Source organism: Delphinus delphis, chromosome 7, assembly GCF_949987515.2.
Source record: "Delphinus delphis chromosome 7, mDelDel1.2, whole genome shotgun sequence".
NCBI lineage: Eukaryota > Metazoa > Chordata > Mammalia > Artiodactyla > Delphinidae > Delphinus > Delphinus delphis.
Window position 1 is genome coordinate 59,506,393 of NC_082689.1, and position 25,605 is coordinate 59,531,997.

The window sequence follows — 25,605 nt, forward strand, 5'->3', positions numbered from 1 at the left end:
ACGAATTAATTGCCTCTCAATTAATTCTGCACCCACACTTTGCCCTCCTTTGTAACACTTGCGCTGACCCCCATAACCATTTCTCCTTAATCGGTGGGTGTGGTTTCAGGCTTTGTGAAGGGAGGCTCTGCAGGGTCAATGCAGGCACAGCAGAGGAAGGGGCATCTCTTTCTTGCTCCTCGGTGCTTCTTCTCCCCCTTTCAGCACGAATCCGGGGGCGCTCATCCTTCAGCAGGCTTCTCTGGCGCCCCGGCAGCTGGCTTCTTGTAACAAGCTCTGGAAGCCATACCCTAATGGGCAGCTTGCTGCCTGCCAGCTCTGGCCCACAGATAACCCAGAGAGGGGCTGCGTGTGGAACGACTCCAACCCAGGGCGCTACATGCAACGTCACCAGCACCCCCGGAGGTGGCTTCTTGTGAACCAGCTCCAGCCCGTGGAACCACCACAAGCTCCCCTATCACCCATTCACAGCTACAGCCCTGCCCACGGGTCTCAACCACAGTGTGGTGGATGGGACCTCTTCCAAGTCTGCTCCTTCCTTGAAGACTCTCCCTCAGCTCCAGAGTTAGTGGCTGCTCCCCGTGTCCGTTATTTCTGTACTCCTGAGTTCGTTTCACCCCGCTGGGTGGTTAACCACCTTTTACTAGTCAATAATTCTCTATATTAACTTTTCTGACTGACAAAGAGCTGGTACTGCGTGTGGTCCCAGGTTACAGACCCTGAAAAATAAGTTTTTAGGGTTAGCTTGGTCACGAACGTGGACTGCAGTGCAGTGCCAAGTTCCCTGTCAACGGGAAAGAGGATGTTCTAATCCATGGCACAAAGAGGCAGCAACATTAATCATGTTATCATCACCTGTGGTTAACTGAGGTGAAGCGCCAATTGAAACAAGGCCTGGAAGCCAAAGCGTCTGCTGTCCTTGACCATCATGGCAGTAATGATGAACATAAGGGCTGTAGGGTAGGATGGGTTCTTTTGAGGGCAATGAGGTAGTTACCAAGAGAAAACGATGTGCCAGGTCCTTTAATCCCCAGCGCAAGTCATGGTCTAACAACCAAAGAGCTTCCATAGCAGCTCTAAAAGGATGTTTTATTTCCAGTAGCCACAGAACTACTATTTCCAGAAGTTAAAACCAAAGTCTATTGTGTATGTTGCTGAATTACAACATCAGTTGATTTCACAACCTCACCAAGTTCCTCATGTGAAAGTTAGAGTATTGATTGGGAAAGAACTGGACCTGAAGCCTGGAAAGGGGTCCATCTGATTAGATTTCAGACAAAACTGACCATTTTAAACCCCAAAGGCACTCTGAGGCTCCCTTGCCCTCCTATGTCTCAAGAGACAAGCCTTCTTTTGCTGGAACACTTTTGCTGGAGAGCGTCACCTACAGTACGTGCCTTACAAGGGGATGCCCATTGTTCTCAAGATTGACCAAAACCACCCATTGTCCCCAAATCTCAACATGGCTCCAGGTGGTCAGGTACACAGGACCATCCACAAGTAAATACGTTACAGGCCAAAAAAACCTGCAAGATTTTTGTTAATATATATGGGAAAAACCCAGGGAATGTGTGTAGGAGTAAATATCAAAGGTGTTAGACAGAGGAGGGTGGGAATATACAGATCAGGCTGATTTCAGAGATATGGATGCATTTACTAGAGATTCCAGATTTAATATGTTAGCCCATGAAGCTGGAAGTGTCTCTAATAGTTTACTTGATTGGTTGACTGAAACTTGAACCCCGTGGTAGCCTACATGTAATGAGGTTGAGAGGCTAGAACTTCCCTGGCGTGATGTGGAAGAAGGAATCCAAATGTTGGAGTTGATTGCTACAGGCAAACTGCATACACACCCACCCTAACCAGATCTCCTGAGGAGGGCCAGAGACACTCCCTTCACTAACACGTTGAAAAATACATTGGTGAAAGGAGCACTGCATCGCTGAAAAACTCTGTGGCTACTCATCTGTAGACCAGGTATGACGGCAGGAGGTGTCACCACTGAGACAGGCTTTCTGATTTCCTTGGTGATGAAGAAATACAGGGGTTAGCAGAGGCCAAGCAGCAGGGACTTAATGCCGAAGACAAGACTGGTGCATTTACCATAAACGGCAGCAGGGATGTATTGATAACCAAAATGCTTAGGGATACTGGGTGTCCCTAGGAATGAAATCAGCGTGGAATCTACTAGAATATTACATGATCTATTAAACAGAAAAATCTCTAGGTCTGGCAACCACTAAGTCACCACCAGGGAGTCCAACATCACACCCAGTTTCTAGGCCTAGGCCGGTTTTCAGACCAGAGCCCTCTGATTGAAGGCAAGTCCAGGTGTCCTTGAGGAAGAGCCCTGCTGTACTGTCACAGGCATAGAAAATCCTCCTCTGAGCATTCACCAAAGGGATGTGTTGCCATTTACTACACGGCCAGTGCACTGGGGAAAAGGAAATGCCCAGTGGTGTCAGAGATTACGAAATACTAGCTCTGAATCAATACTCAGTTCCCTAGAGCAGGCTGACTGACAAAGAAAATACATGAGCTCCATTTATAAATGTTTCTGTGTGATAACGTTAGTACCGACTAAAAGTAGATGTCTGCAGCCCCAAGCAGGGATAACCCCCAATGAACAGCTTTTAAGGAAAATCCTCCTAGTGGGCAGAACCTGGGCGGTACATCTAGCGACCCACTTTGTCTGGAAAGAGAGATGGCCCGAAGTATGAATTTACACTAACCCATGGGTGACTGCTTACAGTTTGTCTGAATGATCAGGGACTTGAAAGGAACAGGATTAGAAGACTGATGACAAAAGAATTTGGGGGGAAGAGGTAAGCTGATGGATGTCTCAGCGCGGGCACAGACTATGTCCCATATAAATGCTCACCAAAGGGCATCCACCGCAGATGGGGTGCTCAAGAATCAGATAAACAAAATTATATGCTCTGCAGATGTCATTCAGCCTCCTTCCCAGCCACTGCAATGCTAGCTCAATGGGTCCGTGAACAAAGTGACCGTGGTGGCAGGGATGGAGACTCAGCAACACGGACCTCCCCCTTGGCAAGGCTGAGCGAGCGGTCTGCTGCTGCTGTGGAGAAGCAGTAATGTTCCTGCCAGCATCCTCACCAGCTGCCTCCCAGCATGCCTTACTCACCATTATCGCACTCCCTTCACTATACTGCGGGGCTCCTGACGAAGGAAACCAATTCACAACAAAGGAAGGGCAGCAACGGCCTCATCCCCATGGAAGTGACTCATCACACCATATACCCCTTCACTCAGAAGCAGCGGCTCCAACAGAAAGGTGGAAGTGGCTTACTGAAGTCTCAGCTATGTCACCAGTTGAGAGACAACGCCGTAAAAGTGTCTCTGACGTAGAGGATGAAGTACACGCTTTGGATCGGAGACCACTGTCTCCCCTGTGATGGAATACGTGGCTCTGGGAACGGAGAGTGACTCCTATCGCTCTTATACCTAATAATCCACTCGGAGGATTTGCGCTCCCCACCACAGCAGCTTTGAGCTCTGCTAGTTTGGAAGCCTTAGTCCCAGAGGGTGAAATTTTCCCACCGGGGGACACATAATAATGATTCCAGTGAATTGGAATATAAGAATGCCACTTGGCTATTTTAGGTTTTTCATGCCACTGAACCAAAACGTAGAAAAAGAAGTTCCTCTACTGATGGGTGATTGATCCCAACTACCAAAGAAAAAACTTAGGCTGTTGCTCAACAGTGGGGGAAAGGAACTCTATGTTTGAAACCCAGGGGATTCTATGAGGTGACCCCTAATACGTCTATGATCAATAACAAGAGTTAATGAAACACAACGATAACCAGTAACAGGCAGGACTACTGAAGACTCAGAACCTTCAGAAATGAAAGTTCAGGTCACCCCACCAAGTAAAGAACCCTGAACAGCTGAGGTTTTGGCTGAGAGAAAAAGGAAATCTGGAACGAGCAGGGGAGGAAGGAAGCCAGAAATCATGACTAGTTACAGAAATGAGGATGGGAGGGGCTTTGTGTATTTTTCCCTTTGCTTGATATCTATATAATTATATCTATATCTGTATAATATATGTACACTTATTTGTGTATATTAACTATTTCTTTCTTATTTCTTTCTTATCTCTTTTTCTTATTTTTCCCTAGCTTATGGAGGTGTGATTGACAAATAAAAATTGTATATATTTAAGGTGTACAACATGATTTTTTTTTTTTTGACTGCACCATGCGGCGTGTGGGATCTTAGTTCCCTGACCAGGGATCAAACCCATGCCCCCTGCACTAGGAGTGCGGAGTCTTAACCACTGGACTGCCAGGGAAGTCCCCAACATGATGTTTTGATATAAGTATACATTATAAAATGACTACCACAATCATGCTAATTAACATATTTATCAGCTCACATAGTTACCTTTTGTGTTGTATTATGAGAACACTTGAGAGATCTAATCTCCTAGCAAATTTCACATTATTATTAATAGTCACCATGCTGTACTTTAGGTCTCCAGGACCTAATTCATCTTATGACTGAAAGTTTGTACCTTACACACAACTCCTTTATCCATTCATTCATCAATGGACACTTGGGTTGCTTCCATATCTCAGCTTCTGTGAATAATGCTGCAGTGAACATGGGAGTGCAGATCTCTCTTTGAGACAGTGATTTTATTTCCTTTGGATATATACCCAGAGGTAGGATGTAGGGCGCGGTCAGCTAACTGCTACGCGGCAGGAAGCTGAAATAAGCTGAGTCATCCTTCCTGTGGCCACTGCGCTTGCGCTAAGTATACTAATGAGGTTTTAAAGTAGCGACCTATCCGATGCTGGCTCACAAGTCGCACCATCGGCGAAAGCCAATCACAGAGCGACACATGTACTTAATCCCTATATAAGCAGACTGCTATAGGATTGCGGGGTCTTCCTTCCATCTTTCTTCAACCAAGCTGTGCTCCAATAAAGTGTGATACGAGAAGAATCTTGCGTGTGGCGGCTCGTTATTCTGCCGGTCAGAAACGGCTCGCCGCAGTAGGACAGCTGAATCATAGGGTAGTTCTATTTTTAACTTTTTGAGGATCCCTCCCCCATAACTGTTTTCCATAGTGGCTGTACCCATTTACATTCTCACCAACATCGTACGAGGGTTCCCTTTTCTCCACATCCTTGCCAGCACTTGTTATCTTTTGACTTTTTGCCATCAGCCATCCTAACAGGTGTGAGATTAGATATTTCACTGTGGTTTTGATTTGCATTTCCCCGATGATTAGTGATGATGAGCATCTTTTCATATACCTGCTGGCTATCTGCATGTCTTCTTGGAAAAATGTCTATTTCCCGCATGTTTTATATGCAAGTTGTGAGGGGTTAACTTTATGACTTAGTCTTTAGGTAACAGAGTATTCAGTGAGACTACAATGGAATTTGAGGAGAGATTAATAAGGTCAGCAATGGATACGATGACATTTGGGAGTGTGTGTCTCCTTATTTTGGGGGAAGGGTGAAAACTTCTTCACTTGTACAAAGGACAGGTGCTCTTCATCGGTAAAAGCACAGAGTTGTTTCATTATTATATGGAAGTTCAAATGTGCACAGAGGCTGTACACAGAAGCTGAGTAGCCAACGGGATGAACTGCGCCAGTTACCAATCAGTTGCTTCTCAGCACCATATCTGTCGTTTTGTCCTGCCTCATGATACTGGAGACAGACCCTATAAACATTTTTCTTTTGCCAGCTGGCACGATGTTAGGCTGCCAATAATGGGCACTGGAGAGCCACCGCAAGACATGACAGAGGAGGGGCCTTCCCTTCCTGTTTCCTGTGTGATTTCTTTCCAGTGGCTATGGTTGCCAGCAGCATATGAGACACCCAGTGTTACTCACCCTCAAGTATTTTGTTGGCACCTCAGTGGACCAGCTTCAGCCTGCCAGCTCCCCAGCTGGTGGCTTCCTACACGCCAGCCATGGTACCCCTGAGAACCGTCACTGGAACCCCAGCGGATGGCTTCTTGTGAACCAGCTCCAGACTGTGACACCAAGCAAAACCCTCCACCACCCAGAAGCAGCTACATGCTCTCCAATGAGGTCTAAATTTCTCTCCCAAGTCTGTTCCTTCCTTTGGTATTCTCCCTAGGTGCAGAGGGAGTAGCTGCTCCCTACCATTGCTATTCCGATATTCCTTAGAGACTTTTACCAGTTAACAGTAGTTGACCTCGGGCTTCCCTAGTGGCACAGTGGTTGAGAGTCCGCCTGCCGATGCAGGGGACACGGGTTCGTGTCCCGGTCCAGGAAGATCCCACATGCCGCGGAGCAGCTGGGCCCGTGAGCCATGGCCGCTGAGCCTGCGCGTCCGGAGCTTGTGCTCCGCAACGGGAGAGGACACAGCGGTGAGAGGCCCGTGTACTGCAAAAAAAAATAGTAGTTGACCTTTTGCTAGTTAGTAATTTTAATATTGAGTTTTCACTCTTCAAATTACTGGTGTAGTTTCTGTTGCCTGATTGGACCCTGACTGATATAATCTGCTGTTTTGTACTGAGGCCTCTCTTACATCATGGTATTACCCACTGGACAGGACCTACTAACCTTACAAACGGTACATTTTTCACACTTAGTTACCATTATTTTGATAATATTTTAAGTAAATAACAGGAAGAAGCTGTAATTTCTTGAATAAAGAAGACAGTCTGAAATCAAGCCCTACATATATGATGATGTAGATGCAAAAAATGATGGTGAACAGACATAACTACCACCAACTTCTAAGTCAGGCCTTGCCACTAAGGACTTCCTCCATTTTAAGGAACCTAGTCTCTGTCAAACACAATCTCCATTCCCTGCTTTATACCGTAAAATCACTGATTCCATGAAAAGGTCTTGTGAAAACCTAAGGGAGAAAGTGTGTGGGTTTGTTCGTGTGGGTGTATGTTTGTGGGTCCTGAGTATTCACGGACACAGAGATCAAAATTAGACACGCAGTCAACCCAAGGAACCAACACGTAAAATATTTATAGGTTACTTTTTTTACTTGCTGCTTTTATAAATTGCTTCTCCACCACAAGCCCATAACACGGAGCCAAGAATCTGGAAATAATTTCAAAAAACTAACAGGTCCATAAAACTCTGTGGTCTCCCCGAACCAGACTCATTAATGTTACTAACTAATATCAGACCGCATTCTTTTGGGCACATCTATTTAAAGAAAGATTTTTATCTCCTTAAATGTAAACAATTCAATAAACTAAGAAATATTCTGACTTGATTGGAAGAAAACAGAATTACAAAGAGAAAAGAGATGAAACATAGTTAATCTTAAGGTCTACTATTGTACATGGCTATATTTCTCCATCTGTAAAACAACGAGAGCAAAAATACTTGGCTTCAGATAATATGTTTTAAGGTCCCAAATTTTCTGATTCTAATTGTATAAAGAACAGAAAACCCCCTGGGGTGAGTCTCCTGCTGTACCAGAGATTTACTTTATTTAAAAAAAATTTTTTTTTTAATTTATTTTTTGGCTGCATTGGGTCTTCATTGCTGCACGTGGGCTTTGTCTAGTTGCTTCTCTTGTTGCGGAGCACGGGCTCTAGGTGCACGGGCTTCAGTAGTTGTGGCTCACAGGCTCTAGAGCGCAGGCTCAGTAGCTGTGGCGCAAGGGCTCAGTCGCTCCGCGGCATGTGGGATCTTCCTGGACCAGGGATCAAACCCGTGTGCCCTGCACTGGCAGGCGGATTCTTAACCACTGCACCATAAGGGAAGTCCCCCTTACCAGAGATTTAGATACTCTTGTTACATCTCTCCATTGACCACTCCCTCAAACATCCGCCACCCCATTCCCACCCTCTTTACCTTGACAAATGGCAGGTACTTCACTCTAACTGAATAGAGAAGGCTTTATATATAACTTAGATGTTTTCCTAACATACCTCAGGGGAGAGTGTCTCTGGTATTAGATTCCACAAGAGATTAACAAAAATTTCCATAGCCAAAAATGATTTATGACTGTTGTCCCACTCAGAGACATTTTCTAGATGAGCACTCCTTTAAGCTACCCTAACATCTGTCCTATCCTGTATTGTGTAATCTTGGAAATTATCAACCAATTCTTGGTCAATTAAGGATATAGAGGTTACAATTTTATTGTAAAAAACAAAATTTTATTAAGTAAAAATTTTATTAAGAAAATAAATAGCAAAATAGTTGAGGCATATAAGAGCCTTGGTATTATTTTCATTTATGGGTAAATCATCAAGGGGCCAATTCATATAAAATTTTATCTTTATATTGCTACAAACTTCATCATTTTAAAAGAACTCTCTCATCAATGAAAGAAAAAATTAAATATATCAATGCACTTAACACTCCTCATATTGGGGGAAAAACTTCCAAAAAGAGGCAGAAGCCTTTAAATGGAATGGAAATGCCTGCAAATATAATATTTTACTATGCATAAAATATTACATGTTTTATTTCACTATCATAGAAGCAAATCAGTAAAAACAAGAGTAATATGCACAGCCTGATCGTTCCAGAATCTTCAAAGGAAGATTTCGTTTTTCAGAGGAGCTTTCCTTACAGAGATAACTGAGGACAGGAGAGAGAGCTTCATGTGGAAAAAGAAAATGGAAAAGAGACAGTGATCTTTTCATTATCACTGTTCTTGGTTTTCATCTCATTCCTTTATTGCCACGTAGGACAGAAACCAAAGAGTCACTCCATTAACACTTTGCCACATAAAAATATAATCCATGTCTATAGTTTGGGAAAATGAATGGAGATAAGGAAGGTACCGCTATCAAATCAGAAATAATTCAGGAAATATGATATTTGTAGTTTGCAAAGCTGCTTCTTGCTTAAAGATACATTTCAGCTCATGACTTATACATTTTGTGTTTTTGTATTGGTACTTTACATTTCTGTGCTAAAAGTCCATTCCAAGAACAGAGTTCAGTATGTTTTATTAGGGAAAAAAATCAGTGAGGAAGTTTAAAAGTTTACCAAGAACATATCCCTTCTTCATAAGAGGAACTCTTGGCATTCTTAAGAGATTCAGCTTAACATTCCTTAGTCCTTCAGATATACTTCACAGATAAATTATTTATTTGTTTATTTATTTTTTTGCGGTACGCGGGCCTCTCACTGCTGTGGCCTCTCCCGTTGCGGAGCACAGGCTCCGGACGCACAGGCTCAGTGGCCATGGCTCACGGGCCCAGCCGCTCTGCGGCATGTGGGATCTTCCCGGACCGGGGCACGAACCCGTGTCCCCTGCATCGGCAGGCGGACTCTCAACCACTGTGCCACCAGGGAAGCCCACAGATAAATTTTTTAACAGACTAATTCTTCTTTTTTTTTTTTTAAACTTTATTTATTTTTGGCTGTGTTGGGTCTTCGTTTCTGTGCGAGGGCTTTCTCTAGTTGCGGCAAGCAGGGGCCACTCTTCATCGCAGTCCGCGGGGCCTTTCACTGTCATGGCCTCTATTGTTGCGGGGCACAGGGTCCAGACGTGCAGGCTCAGTAGTTGTGGCTCACGGGCCTAGTTGCTCCGTGGCATGTGGGATCTTCCCGGACCAGGGCTCGAACCCATGTACCCTGCATTGGCAGGCAGATTCTCAACCACTGCGCCACCAGGGAAGCCCTAATTCTTCTTTTTATTTTATTGATTGCATTGTTAAATACTAATGAAAATTGCATCTTACTAAGTGAGGCATAATTATAAAATTATAGTACTGATCTTTACTAAATCTTTTAGAATTAATACTCCCAAATGAGCCTTGCCCTCATCAAAGAAGTCATCAGTGTCACCACTCAACAACAGGACCCAGTTTGCTTCTTTTTCAAGGAAGCTAGAAATCTGGATTTTCATATGAAATCATCTAAATTTTAAATGTCGACAGTGAACTTTTTAAAATTAAAATACTGTGTGGACCAAACACAAAATACCTATACGACAGAAATACCCATGAGCTACCCGTCGGTACCACATTTAACCGTGACAACCCTGATGGACTAGCACACAGCTGTACACAGTGGAGCTGCCCTCTCCACCTCCCCAGTTCCCTCCACTTCCCATTGTGCTGACTTTACTCCTTCAGATTACCGTATGTAGACTCTGCAGTTTGCAGCCCTGATTTAAAACTACAGGCCCTGCGATTCCATTAGCTGGGTTCCTGAGTGTTATAAACATTTGTCCTCTGATGGCAGGTTTAATTTTTGACACAGTCAAAAGTTATTAAAACGAAACCTGTGAATACATATGTTAATGTCATTTTGCCCATTAAGAAAATAGTGAACACGGAGCAAGGGGATGCACAGATGCACAAAGCCATTGTCTTTGTCTTCAAGGAATAGGTCCAGGAGATACGAACAAAGGGATTTAACAGGATTAAAGAGGTGAACACTGACATAAGTGCACGGTGGGAAACCTGCAGGCCCGGAGGCAAATGAATCCAAAAGGGAGTGCTGAGGTTGGAGAATAAAGGCTAGATGCCGTGATAAGGATGAAGAAAAGCAGGGCTGCTGAAGACTGGGTAAAATAAATTATGGGCAGAGAAGGGAAGCTCAGGCTGGCTATTTTGAAGGCAGAGCAGTTCTAAGCTATGAGGTTTTACCCATAAGTGGCTGAAGGTAAGTGGAACTAAAAGCCATGCAAATGGTAGTGACAGAAGTCTGCAGTCAGTTCAAGGGTCCTTAAAGTGGATGCCAAATTCACTCAGGATGGTTGATGGTCAAAGACAAGACAGAAACAATAACTGAGGCAGGTACTGAAATCAAGGAAGACAGGAATGTGTGCAACATGAAGTGGTTTAAATAAGTTGCATGGAGAGAGAGTCCAGGAAGAGGGGTGGTAGCAAATGAGAAAGCAGGCTGATTTTCTTATACGGCTTACGGACTGATTCAGTCAACGAGGACACCACTTATTTTGATTTATAAGTTGTATAAAAAAAAGGACTTTGTTTCTTTTTAAAGTTAAAAGGTTATTGGACTTCCCTGGTGGTGCACTGGTTAAGAATCCACCTGGCAATGCAGGGGACCCGGGTTCAAGCCCTGGTCCGGGAAGATCCCACATGCTGCGGACCAACTAAGCCCGTGCGCCACAACTACTGAGCCTGCACCCTAGAGCCTGCGAGCTACAACTACTGAGCCCGTGCGCCTAGGGCCCGTGCTGTGCACCAAGAGAAGCCCCCGCAATGAGAAGCCCATGCACCTCAACGCAGAGCGGCCCCCGCTTACCGCAACTAGAGAAAGCCCGCGTGCAGCAACAAAGACCAGCCAAAAATAAATAAATTTTTTTTAAAAAAAGTTAAAAGGTTATTAATTTTACTTATTATGCCTCACTTATTACGGAATCAAATTAATATCTTAAAAGGAAGAGGATATCAGACGTTCCTTTAGAGGAGACAAATATATCACACCCCACCCACCCTACCCCACCCCACAACTAGATTTCCTAATATACGAGGATAAGAGAGACATTTTCTGTATCAAATGAGGACCAAAACTGAAAGGTAGTTTTCATTAAAGAAAAAAATTCTAAAGTGTATTTCTGAAAATGTATCCTAGAAGTATCTTATGAACATAGACAATTCAGCTAGGTGAGTTGAAAGAACTGTACAGAGGGGCTCAAAAAGAGAAATAAGAAACGTAGGAAAGGTTTTTGTTTGTAGGCACAAATGGCGGGCCCCTCCAGCTGGCTGTGAGTGTCCTTACTCAAGGCTGATAAGGTCACAGGCTGCTCTGTCTCTTTTCTAAACTCCTCTCTGAAGGGAAGAGTTAATGGAGAATCTGCCTCTCCTTCTCTGCAGGCCGTGCTAAGATAAACAGGTGTGAAATGTTTTTCTCTGTTTATATGCAGTTCTTGAAAAGGAAAATTTCTTCCTAACTCATCCTGACAAGTGGCTGTGGGTAAACATTCCAGAACCTTTATGAATTTGCTAAAACAAAAAGAAAAAAAAATCTACCATAATACAGGAAAAAACACATTTCAAATACCACCCAAGTACTGGTTATGTGTTCTTTACAAGTTTTCACCTACAGAACTAATACAGATTTCTCCCCCTTATAATTACCAAAATCTGGAGCCAGCTAGAAACAAAGGCAAAATTCTAAAGCCCTGTTGGTTAGTAATCAAATGTTCTATTTGTCTTCCTAAAGAATACTACAAGATTAAGAAGTCAAACCCAAAGAAGTGTACAATATTTTAACTTAAAATGCCTGCAGTGTTTCTTCAGCTATGAACTCATACCCGGAGAGACTCTTAAGTAGAATTCATGTTTCCTTTATACCACGTGTATGCAGAACTTCATGACAGCAAAGAAATTAAGAGGAAAAAATTAAGATAAACAAGGAGACTAAAAGTAGGGGCCATGGGTAATTCCCTGGTGGTCTGGTGGTTAAGACTCTGCGCTTTCACTGCTGAGGGGCCGGTTTGGTCAGGAAACTAATCCCACAAACCGTGTGGCATGACAAAAAAAAAAAAAAAAAGGATGCCATCAATGATACTCTACAGGAATTGAAGCAGAAAATACCAAAAGCATATGAGTATATTTTCAAGGTACTTTCATGATTTAAAACTAAACAGGGGGTGAGTTGCCGTTGTGTACAAAACTGACAAATCGTAAAGATGTCTTTCCCGTCTCCATGCTATAAGATTCCATGCATTTGGTTAGCTTTTTTTTTTTCTGATTATAAAAGTAGCATATGCTCACTGTTTCCCATTTTTCATGGCCATATACAACTCTTAACACATACGCATGTGCCCTTTTCCAATTATTTCCTTAGAACAAGTTCTTAAAAGTTAGAGTGACGGATCAAATAGCATTTCATTTTAAGACTTCTGTCAGTCTCCAAAACTGCCCTCCAGCAGGCTATGCCATTTTACACTTCCGCCGAAAGTCTAAACTTCCCTAGACCTTCCCTCATCTTCTGACAGGAGCTAGCTCTCCTCTGCAGCTCTCCCGATGACAGCTAGTCTGTCTCTTTCAGCACTTGCTCCATGGGGCCTGGAGGGGAACAAGGTGTCCTCCTGGCTCCTCATAACTGTTTCCAGACAGCTCTCTCTCCCCTCCCTAAAAGCTGAATCTATGTCATTAGATTGCATCATCCATTATCCTTTACAGTTGCCAACATATACAAGTTCCAGAGAACTCCCTTTCATTGCTTGATGATCTCAGCTCCTAGCTTACTGCCATTTTCTCCGATTACAATTCTTGTCACATAGTGTAGGAATGTTTACATGCACATAAATGAGCCTCGGACACTTGTCCTCTCAAGTCCTTGAACTCTGCTGCAACAATCTAATCCTTCAACACACCTCAGTAGCACATCCTTTTGGTCACACCCTAGACCCTGCATGACCAGCAACTGCACCGTCCGTAATCCAATATCCACCCATCCCACTTCTTATATTTCCTGCTCCCTCCTTCTAGCACCTGGACTCCAGCAGCCCCTCGCCCTACAATCACCAGTTCCTACATCTTTTCATGCCATTCCCTTCCCGGATGTCTTCCTTCCCCTCTTCCCCTCACTTAAATTCCATGGCAATTCATAAAGTCCTTCCCTTCAATCCATCCTCACCTCCTCTGTCCTGCTTTTACTTCACTTTACTCAGGAAAACCACAACCGTGAATAAATCCGATGTTCTTTCTACTCCACTCCTGCACCTGTTGAGCTGAATATGCCTGGAGAAAACACACACCCTTATCGGTACTCAGCAACCAACTACATTTCCCTATTCCAGTGGTTCTGAAATTTTTGGCGTATAGACACTAATTGTTCCAGCATCATTTATTGAAAATATGATCCTTTCTTCATCTTTTCATCCTCATCTCAACTGCATTGGGACCTCTGTCAAAAATCTATTGACCAAATATGTGTGGGTCTATGTCTAGACTCTCTGTTCTGTTCCACTGTTCTATCCATACATCTTGACACCACACAATGTGGAAAACTGTAGCTTTACAGTAAGTACTGATATAAGGCAGTAGCGTAAGTTCTCCAACATTGCTCTCTTTTCCAAAATTCTTTTGGCTATTCCAGGTGCTTCGCATTTCCATATATGTTTTATGATCTGCTTATCAATATCTACCAAAAGCTGGCCGTAGGTTGTGATTGTATTGAATATATAAATCAATTTCAGGAGAACTGACATCTTGACATATATTCTGACCTATAAACATAGCATATCTCTCCATTTATTATGTCGTCTTTCATTTCTCTCAGCAATGTTTTATAGTTTTCAGGGTAAAGATACTGCACAATTCTTTCGTTAAATGTATCCCTCAGTATTTCATTTTTTTCTGAAATAGAACTTTATATTTTAGCTGTGCTACATAATACATAACTTACCATTTCAACCATTTTAAGTGTACAATGTATTAAATGCATTCAGACTGTTGTGCAACCATCACCACTAGTCTATTTCCAGAATTTGTTCACCATCCCAAACAGAAACTTTATACCAATTAAACAATTCCCCATTCCCCACAGCCCCTAGTAATCACTATTCTACTTTCTGTACCTGAATTTGCCTATTTTAGGTATCTCATATAAGTAAAATCATACAATATTTGTCCTTTTGTGTTTCACTTATTTCTCTAAGCGTAATGTTTTCACGATTCATCCACGTTGTAGCATGTATAAGAATTACACTCCTTTGGGCTTCCCTGGTGGCGCAGTGGTTGAGAGTCCTCCTACCGATGCAGGGAACACGGGTTCGTGCCCCGGTCTAGGAAGCTCCCACATGCCGCGGAGCGGCTGGGCCCGTGGGCCATGGCCGCTGAGCCTGCGCGTCCGGAGCCTGTGCTCCGCAACGGGAGAGGCCACAGCAGTGAGAGGCCCGCGTACCGCAAAAAAAAAAAAAAAAAAAAGAATTACCCTCCTTTTAAAGGAATGAATACTATTTAATTGCGTACATACACCATATTTTGTTTATCCATGCATCTGGTGATGGACATTTGGGTTATTTCCAATTATCTCATATTTTCGTTGCATTGTAGGTGGTATTTTTGAGATGGCTAATTCCTTCCTCGGTTCATTGCCTGTATCAAAAATGAACTCTTGATCTGCTCTCACAAACCTGCTCCACCCATGATTTCCCCCTCTCCCATGATGGCCGATGCATCCTTCCATGTCCTCAGTGCACAACCTTTGAGACTTCCTCGACTCTACTTTCACACAGCACGTCCAGTGAGCAAATCTGGTTAGATCTATCTTTAAAATATACCCCAAATTCAACCGCCTCTGACTGCCACCAGTGTAACCTTCCTGGGCCTGGCCACAAACATCTCTTTGTCTGGATTATAATTTAACTGGTCTTTCTGCCCCTGCCCCATATATGGTCTTTTCTCAGCAGAGTAACCAGAGTAGTCATATTAAAACATAAGTCATTTCACTTCTCTACTCCAAAGCATTGAACTGCTCACCATTTCCTCCTGATTTAAATCAGAAGCTCTTACAATTGCCTACAGGCCCTATCCGATTTGGCCTTGTTACCTCTCTGGCCCCATTTCCTGTCTCTTCCCCCCCTCACTCACTCCACTCCAGCCACAGCGGCCTCCCTGCTCTTCCCCAACACACCAGGCGTGCTCCCACCTGGCATCTGCATGTTCCCTCTGCGTGGACTGTTTTATCCCCGTGTAAGCAGATGGCTTCATCGCTTACTCCAGGCAATTACTCAAATACCACCTTCTCAACGAGGCCTACCTGACCAGCCCATGTAAACTGGCAACAGTAGCCCCATACTGGCACTCCTGATGCCCCGTACTCTGCTCTATGTTTTTCCTCACTTTTTTAATATAAACTTTTTATTTTGGAATAATTTTAGATTTACAGAAAAGTTGGAAAGATAATGCAGATCATTCCTCTCACCCAGCTTCCCTTAATTTTAACATATTGCATCACCAGGGTCCATGTATCAGAACTAAGAAACCATTACTGGTACATTACTATTAACTAAACTCCAGACTTTATCTAGATTTCACCATTTTTAACATGATGTCCTTTTTTTTTTTTCTGTTCTAGAATCCAGTGCAAGATACTACATTATGTTTGGTCATCATGCCTCAATCTCTTCTGGACTGTGACAGTTTCTCAGTCTTTCTTGGTTTCTTAAGACCTTAATAACCTTGAGGAGTACTGGCCAGGTATTTTGTAGAATGTCCATCATTTTGGGTTTATCTGATATTTTCCTCTCGACTAGAATGGGGTTATGGGTTTGGGGGGAAGAGGACCACAGAGGTAAAGTGGTTTTTCTCATCACATCATATTGGGGTTATGGGCTAGCAGCATGGCTTAACACTAATGATATTAACCCATGTCACTTGGTTAAGGTAGTGTTTGGCACCTTTGTTGATTGTAAAGTTACTGATTTTTTCTTTTCTATACTCTAATTTTTGGAAGTGAGTCACTAAGTTCAGCCCATATTTAAGAGGCATAAGGGTCTTTATAATGTTTTAATATACCCTTCAGTTAGTTGTTTCATTTCCCACATTTGAAGGTAAAGCTCTATAAGGACATGAATTTTGTCTATTTTTTTGTAAGTTTTTTGTCTATTTATTTTATTACTGATGTGGCTCCAGTATCTAGAACAGTGCCTGGCATGTAATAAATATCCAATATTTTTTGGATGACAGAACACAGAAAAGGAGATTTCCTACTCATCTGTGTAGGTCACAGTCTCCTACAGCATCAATTGTGCATCTGCCCACCTAGAAAGGTATGTCCCAGGAAGAAAAATCACATATGTCATTTACTCTGAGGTGTTACTAACATGTTTCTTTTCTCAGTGGTATTTGCAGTTTTATTAGGGTAAACAATCTTAAAGAATGAAATTACAATGCTAAAATTTGAGGCATCAGCAATAGGATTAAATAGAGAATACATGTAAATGGCTTGGAATAGAGGCTGTCAAAAACAGGAACTCAGGAAATGTTAATTTGCTTATATATCCTTACCCTACATTCAGGTCTGGGAGATTTGGGGGGTATAGAGGGTCTTCCTTGGAATCTCAAAAACATGCTTATTCTACCTGCTAATAATCTTAAATAGTTTTTGAAAAAAGGTAGAGTATAAATTTTTAATGCTCCACACCCCCAAATCCAGTTAATATTAACGTCTTGATCTCTTACTAGATCTGTTCGTGGTCTGATCTGCACTTACAGTAAGTCTAACTGGAATCAGAATTTCCCACATATCCTCCCTGTTCTGAGACCAGTACCCTGGCCTTAGCCACAGTTCCCAAGTTTTTCCCAAAGAAGAATGTAGGTTACACTTAGAGGCCTTATTTTGAGGTTAAGAAATTATCCTGAGTTTTTAAAAATTTATTTGGTTGCACCCGGTCTTAGTGGCGGCAGGCGGGCTCCTTAGTTGCAGCTCACGGGCTCCTTAGTTGCAGCCAGTGGGCTCCTTAGTTGTGGCTCGCCAGCTCCTTAGTTGCAGCTTGCCGGCTCCCTAGTCATGGCATGTGAACTCTTAGTTGCAGCATGCACGCGGGATCCAATTCCCCGAGCAGGGATTGAACCTGGGTCCCCCGCATTGGGAGCTCGAAATCTTAACCACTGTGTCACCAGGGAAGTCCCTATCCTGAGATTTTTAAGGGAAAAAAGTTCTCCACTTTCATAACTTTAAAGATTTGGTCAGCAGCTAATTAGTTTAGTAGAAGTTAGTTTAGATGTTAACCAAACTATGTATTATATTTTAAAATACCCACCCAATGATTAAAATAAAATGAATACATACTTAAGATAGGCTCTACGACTATAGTCCCAATAAGAGAAACAATTGTTTCCCACTAAAGGATGCACTATTCTGCATGTTTTTAAAATGTAGTGAGTTAAATGGATTTTGTTCATTAATTACTTAATATAATCTGTCTTCAAAAGCAGATCGGCCATGTAGTCCCCTCCTTCTTGAGCAGAGCCTGCACAAACACTCACCAGACATTTCCATACTTAACAGTGTATCTGCTGCAATGTAGCTAATTTTACCAAGTGCTATTCTCCTAAATGGTATCGGGGTAGAAGTCATATTTTCAAGTCATTAAGACTCCAACGGTCTCATTTCATTTAGGACACCTTAATTTTTCTCAGGTCATGAATCATGAACATCAGATATTAACACTGCTAAGAAAAAGCATCTTGGATTCCTTTCTTGGAAACATGTTAAAAAAAACAAACCAGGGCTTCCCTGGTGGCGCAGTGGTTGGGGGTCCGCCTGCCGGTGCAGGGGACGCAGGTTCGTGCCCCGGTCCGGGGGGATCCCATGTGCCACGGAGTGGCTGGCCTGTGGGCCATGGCCGCTGGGCCTGTGCGTCTGGAGCCTGTGCTCTGCAGCGGGAGAGGCCACCGTGGTGAGAGGCCCGCGTACCCCCAAAACAACAAACAAACAAACAAACAAACAAAAAACAGATAAGAACCATGGCCAGGAAAATCCTGCCTAACAGCCACAGAACAGAACCTTTCATTCAAAGACAAACTAATTTGTTAAGAGCTCAAAAGATCAGTCAAACGTGGAGAAGAAAAGGCTAGGAATGAAGTAGACTAGAAATGCAGACTGTTCCTTTCTGTAGATTCAGGAAGAGCAAAACCTTCCTGGAAAATCTTACAGAAGAAGAGAAAGTTGAGATATGATTACTAGGTTTATAATTTTATTTACTCCCTATGCATTTATTGATTGCTTATGGTGGGCTGGGTACAATGCAGAGCTTAGAAAAAAAGATCAATCAGATACAAATCTTAAGTTCAAGAAGCAGACATATGGAAGGAAGAGGGTAAGATTTGTTCTGTATGGCCCCAGAAAAAGAGACCAGTATCCACAGCTGGAAGTTACATTATAAAGAACTTTCTAAGAATTAAACTGTTGCAAAATTGAACAGCCTGCAACTCACATGTCATCGATGGCAGCCTTCAGACAGAAACTGGTTGTCCTAACCAGGAGCAGGAATCAAGCACCAGTGAAAAAAAAATTGATAAGATGGTCTCTGTCTTAAGTACTTCCGTGAGAGTGACTTCCTGTCTTCACTAGAAAGCAGAGAAGAAAATTCTACACACCTTTTTAATACCCAAGTGACATAATTCTATTCTGAAGACAGAGAATTAATCATATCTACTTGAAAACTATCTGAAACACTCCCAGGTAGCTCTTCCTCTCCTCCAATTTTTCAGTTTTTTAATTGTTCTCTCCATATTAGGCTTTGTGTTTCTCAAAAATCCAATTCATGCTTCATACTATTTTTCTTCTAGCAGCAAGAGCCTAGCTTTGTATAACACCAGTTAGTCAGGATATAACAGCCTTACTGGAATACATTCATTGGTTTGATTTCAGCACAATATTTAGAGGATGGCTGGAAAAATATTATTAACTAACTGAAATGTTTATTGCCTAATATACTGAGATCAATAATAACTTTAATGAAAAGCTGAAATAACTGTTGTAATATGTAATGTTACATATGGCAAATTGAAAACACCTCCACATGCAAGTAAGTATGTAATCTAACAAAGTTTTGAAAGGATTAAAAAATTTTTAAATGACTGAGAAGCAAAAATAAGAAGGATAGGGGCTTTTTCTTGAAAATAAAACACTATTACAGTCGCATAAGTGATCTGAAAATATCCTAGAATGATGTTTGTCTTAATGTAACTGCATTTCACATAACATGATAAGAAAATTATTTATAATTCAGGTAATTTTCTAAATTCCTCTTGGTCCCAGGGGAAGCCATTCCTACAGCTTTTCCTCAGCGTAAGGTTACCTCTCCACAAGGTTTGTGTTACCTTCAGATATATCAGTAGTATACGCTTACTCGTGTAATTTACATATTTGTTCAACATGTGTCCAATTTTCTTTTTAAAATTATTTATTTATTTTTGACTGCACTGGGTCTTCGTTGCTGCACGCAGGCTTTCTCTAGTTGCGGCAAGCACGGGCTACTCTTCGTTGCAGTGTGCAGGCTTCTCATTGCAGTGGCTTCTCTTGGTGTGGAGCATGGGCTTTAGGCGTGCAGGCTTCAGTAGTTGTGGCACAGGGGCTCAGTAGTTGTGGTGCACGGGCGTGTGGGATCTTCCCGGACCAGGGATCAAACCCGTGTCCCCTGCACTGGCAGGCGGATTCTCAACCACTGCGTCACCAGGGAAGTCCCTGTCCAATTTTCTCTATCTCTTTATAGCAGTTCACTTTGGGGTGTCTTATAAGCTCCCAGTAACAGAAATGTCTCACGGAAAAGAGCTGAGTGATGGATAGCTGTTTTATATATATACCTTTGGAGTGGTGACTACATTAATGATCAAATAAAATGATCCATTATTTTAAACTGCTTATTCTCTAATTCAAAGTAATGATTTATGTATGTAGTAAAAAATCAAAGCATGGCATAGTGAAATGCTTAAAATTCCTTAAGTGGAAATGGCATGCCGGTCTAAAAAAGGTACAAAAGCAAAGGAATTTATAAAAATCAAACCAATAACTAAGAGTACTATGTAGCTATAGTATTTTTTTAAATTATTTTATTTATTTTTGGCTGCGTTGGGTCTTCTCTGCTGCATGAGGGCTTTCTCTAGCTGTGGTGAGTGGGGGCTACTCTTTGTTGTGGAGCAGGGGCTCTAGGCATGCTGGTTTCAGTAGTTGTGGCACACAGGCTCAGCAGTTACGGCTTGAGGGCTCTAGAACACAGGCTCAGTAGCTGTGGTGCGCGGGCTTAGTTGCCCCGCGGCATGTGGGATCTTCCCAGACCAGGGCTCGAATCTGTGTCCCCTGCATTGGCAGGTGGATTCTTCACCACTTCGCCACCAGGGAAGCCACTATGTAGCTGAATGCAAGTGGTACAGTGACACAGTTGACACAGTGAAGACAGGTGTGCTCTATCCTCTTCATAGCTCAAAGAGAGTAAATGAAGAAAATGTAGATACGTCCATACAGGATATCTTCCCTGGATGAGAATGAGAGGGACATCTACAGCGATACGATCCCAAGAATAAATACTTGACTCTGAGCAAGGCACAGTGCTAGGTGCTGCGAGACAGGTAAGAAGGGTGCTGTTTATATTAGCCAGGTTACTTAACCTCTCTGAGCCTTAGTTTCTGAGCCATCAAATGGAGATTATAATCTTGTAACACAACTGTGAAGAGGAAGAGGGCAAGGATGGAAAGCCCCTAACCAAGTGATCAGCTCACAGTGGTAGCTGTACTTGGTACAGTGATGATGACCAGGATGGTGACAGCATCAGCAACAAAGGCAATGGTTAATGGCTGTTTTTGCCCTCAGAGAGTTCTCACCAGGGATGCTGCATACACTTGCGTATACATGCTTGCCCTTCTGCATTCATGCTGAGCCTTGCCATGGATTTTTCCTGCAGACTGACCCCTTCTCAACATAGGTTCTAGGAACCAACAAATTGAAGTTTTCACAAAACATGACACTTATCTGCTATCCTGACTTTAGAGCATGATTGTGAAGATATAACCGACAGTTAACAGTCACCCAAGTCTTCCTCTGTGTCAAGCACTCTTCTAGATATTTTATACGTGGTAAGTTCTCTAATCCTCTCGACAACCCTGTGATGGAGGTACTGTTATTAGCCCCACTTTTCGGATGAGAATACGTGGCACGTTCATGTGAAAAGTTAAGTGCCCTCCCTTACAGTACTTCTAGAGCCACGAGGCAGTTTTAATCGCATGTCAAATTAGCTGTATGGGTGCTAACTGGTATAAATTCAAAAGAAAAGGAGAAAAATTACGTTTGTGTGATCTGAGAACGTTTCACAGTGAAAGAAGAAATTAAAGCTGAAGAATGAGTAGGACCTGCTCAGGCAGAGAACAAAGGTATTACAGGTGAAGGAAAGAATGTGGACAAGGTTACAGAAATGGGAAAGCAGGATGGAAGCACAGCTGGACCCGGTTGGGGAGGGGGCGAGAAGGGAAGGTGGTTTCAGGTCAGAAAATGAAAGACAAAGCTGGAAAGTCAGGTGAGAACCCCAGTGGAAAAGGTTTGGAATCTCAGGGCATCTGCCTGAGGTTTCCCGTCTGTCGGCCATTCCTAAGTCTGCCTTGAGTTCATTATGCCCAGTGACATTGCCAAGCAGGGCCTGTGCACAGGTGGTCACCTGAGCACGGTGAATTTAAGGGTCTCGAAAGCCTCTAACAACAACAATCTCTCCACTACCAGTTTCACTAAGTACCTGCAATTCCAAACTGGAGTCAACATACTGATCGTCTGTGTTTGACATGATTGGCTAGGTACAACCTAAACCTCCAATGAGCAATCAGAAACACCTGGGAAGCCTGTTGCAGCCCAGATCGCCAAGCGCCACACCCCAGAGTTTCCGACTCAGTAGGGGTGGGGTGAGGCCCAAGAATTTGCATTTCTAACAAATTTCCAAGTGACGCTTGATGCTACTGGTCCAGGGGCCACACTTTGAGAACCACTGACCTAAAAGAATAGAATGCAGAATGGGTAAATTCTGATTGCGGACAGAAAAATTCTGCATGGGGTTATCTTAAATAATAACTCACATTCCTACAGTTAAAGCAAAGGTAATAATTCATTGATAAAAAGTCAGCTACAGAACTGCAAAGAAGAGAAAAAAGGGTCTCTCAAGAGTTAATAAAATGACAACATTAACTAGTCTTCTAGTGAAGCACTAATTGCTGACATGTTGATAAAGTCTGTATAATAAAAGCTCTCATTTTTAGTTTTGAGTTCTGTGTCAATTTCAAGATTGTATTTTCTGTCTCACACAGGTATCTCCCCCTTTATATAAAAAGTTACTGAGAGTTCCTGTTCTTATGATCAGTTTTGATATTTTGATCCTCTCTCTTTACCTATAAATATTTATACTGTGGGAAAGTTTTGAAACTTGAATTTATCTGGCTTTCAACATTTCTACAACAATCAAATTTGGTAGGAAAATAGATTTTTTTAATAAAGGGAGTAGGGGGCTTCCCTGGTGGTGCAGTGGTTGAGAGTCCGCCTGTCGATGCAGGGGACACAGGTTCGTGACCCGGTCCAGGAGGATCCCACATGCCACGGAGCGGCTGGGCCCGTGAGCCATGGCTGCTGAGCCTGCGCGTCCAGAGCCTGTGCTCTGCAACGGGAGAGGCCACACAGTGAGAGGCCCGCGTATCGCAAAAAAAAAAAAAAAAAAAAAAAAGGGGAGTGGGGCCTTGCAGAAGTCAAGGCAATTGAAGAAGGAGCCTCATATTTCACCTTTTGAGGATTCTGCTTCCTTTTCATTCTTTTGGGGAAATAAAAAGGAATCATGTTTCCTTCATATCTCATACTTAAATCCGGTTTCCTACCATCAGTTAAATATCAACAGATTTCAAGTTAACACAAATGCTTGCAGGTTTCCATCTCTCCGACAGAAAAAAGTACCAGGTACAGACATGCCTGGTTCATGCTGTGAAGCTGATGAACCACTCGTGTGGGGACTGCTCTCCTCTGGGTATGTGGTTGGAAAGAGGACACTGGGATCCACAGTGTCTTCCTCTGCCCTCGCCACTCCCTGCTTCAATTTCTGCCTAAGCAGTTTGGTTTGATCTCAGCTCACCTGGAATTTACCAAAAAGATACAATAATGGCTTCTTTTCTTCCCTTTGGTATATGCCCTTAAGACCATATTATTTTTTTCCTGTTGAAAACTTCTTTTCGTAACAAAAATAAATAGTGCTCTGTAAGTAAATCTGCAACCAACAAAAACAAGCTAAATTACCACTGAAAAACCTGTAGCACTGCTATGAGAAAGCAATGTAGAAGTAAACATTAAACATTTTGAAAGCACATATTGAGACTGAAAAATGTGTGATTTGTGACAGACTAAAGAGGTTTATAAAACTTAATTCACTTGAACATCCTTAGAAAGTGACAAAGGTTGTCAGAGCTATGATTTTTTTGAGTTTTTTTCCTGTAAATATATGGGTTGCACTGTGTTTACATTTGTCAAAACTTAGTGATACGTGTATTTCATTGTATGTAAATTTTACCTTAAAAGAAAACAGAACTGCAAACACATAATGAACTCTGGTAATGATATGCATGCTGAAGTATTTAAGGGGAAACTATTGACACCTGCAGCTTATCTTGCAATGCATCAAAATGGATTGATGGATGGAAGAATACATAGACATACATGTGATAAAGCAAGTATTTATGTTAATAACAGATCCTAGATGGCAGACATACAGATGTTCATTTTTACCCTTTCAACTTTTCTTCATGTTTGAAAAATTTCATAATAAAAGTGTTATGTTCTTAAAAAAGAAATATGAGATCATCATAGAAAAATATGAAAAACAACAGAAAGTATAAGAAAAAGAAAAACACCACACAGACACCTGGGATGATATTATATACCTTATTTTGTAACTTTTTTACCACTTAGCAATATATTATGAGCATTTTCCTAGCTCTTTAAGTATTCTTCCAAATGCAATGGAATTCCATTATACAGATGTAGCATAATTTTTTTCATCTTTATTGACGTATAATTGACAAGTAGAATTGTAATATATTTAAAGTATACAACATGATGATGTCAATATACATACGTATATTGTGAAGGATTCCCAAGATCAAGTTAATTAACACAACCATCATCTTTCACATTTACTTTTTTGGGAGGGTGGTAAGATGTAGCATAATTTAAAAGATAATTTGTTGTAGGACACTTGAGTTGTTTCTAATTCTTCATTATTTATTTGAGATAAGCAACCTATTATAGCCTTCTTCCTGCATATCTCTGATTATTTCCTAGGATAAAGTCCTAGAAGTAAGATTTCTGGCTCAAAGGAAGGAAACATTTTAATATTTTTGATATATTTTGCTAAACTCTTCTCCAAAACATGTATCAATTTACATTTCTAACAGGAGTGTATCACAGATCACAGCTATACAGATGTATATTAAAATTTTAATTAAATGCTCCCATAAATAAAATTTATCTATAACCATTCTTTCTCCCAGAAGAACAAAGGCTCTTTTTAAAAGAGTCTACAATAAGCAAACCTAGTACCCAAATCTTGGTTTCTAAATATCATACTCCCAAATCAGGTACCCTGAATCAGGGCTTCCTGAAGAAATACCTGACTCCAGGAATGGAACTAACTGAGACTGGAACATCTTTTTGTGCCAGGGAGTATGAAAAGGCTAAAAAAATGATGAAGAAGTATCAAAAAGACATAGGAGCCAAATTTAAGGGACTCCTACTTGCTAAATCGGGAACAATTTAAGCATGAAAGTGAATAACGATAGTAATGAACTATAACATTTTGAATTTGAAAAAGAATCTGTAAGTCTACAATGAAGCAATAAATAAATGAATGAGTGAATAAGTGAAAAGTAAGGAAACAAGGAAGAAAGGCTCTCATTTATGCTAGAACCTTTTGCTTCCTACACAGTAACTGTCACAATATTTGATTCGAACAAGAATCGTCAATGGATGCTAAAAACATTGGGCAGTGTTTGTTGAGGGAAGATATTTACATAACCTCAAAGTATCTACTAATAGCTTAATTATTAATTACAAAGAGAAAACAGGTATTTTACTGCGGAGGTATTGAGTGAGTCCCTCTTAATCAAGGGTTCAAAATTAATATCACCTACAATGGGACAAACTGACATCGGAGGTCT

General features: G+C 41.9%; 1 protein-coding gene across 3 annotated transcripts in view; it reads right to left on the reverse strand.

Moving 5' to 3' along the window:
- Positions 1 to 25,605, reverse strand: part of MAP3K20 (mitogen-activated protein kinase kinase kinase 20) — a 174,465-nt gene that overhangs the window by 132,186 nt on the left and 16,674 nt on the right. The gene's annotated exons all lie outside the window — the stretch shown is intronic.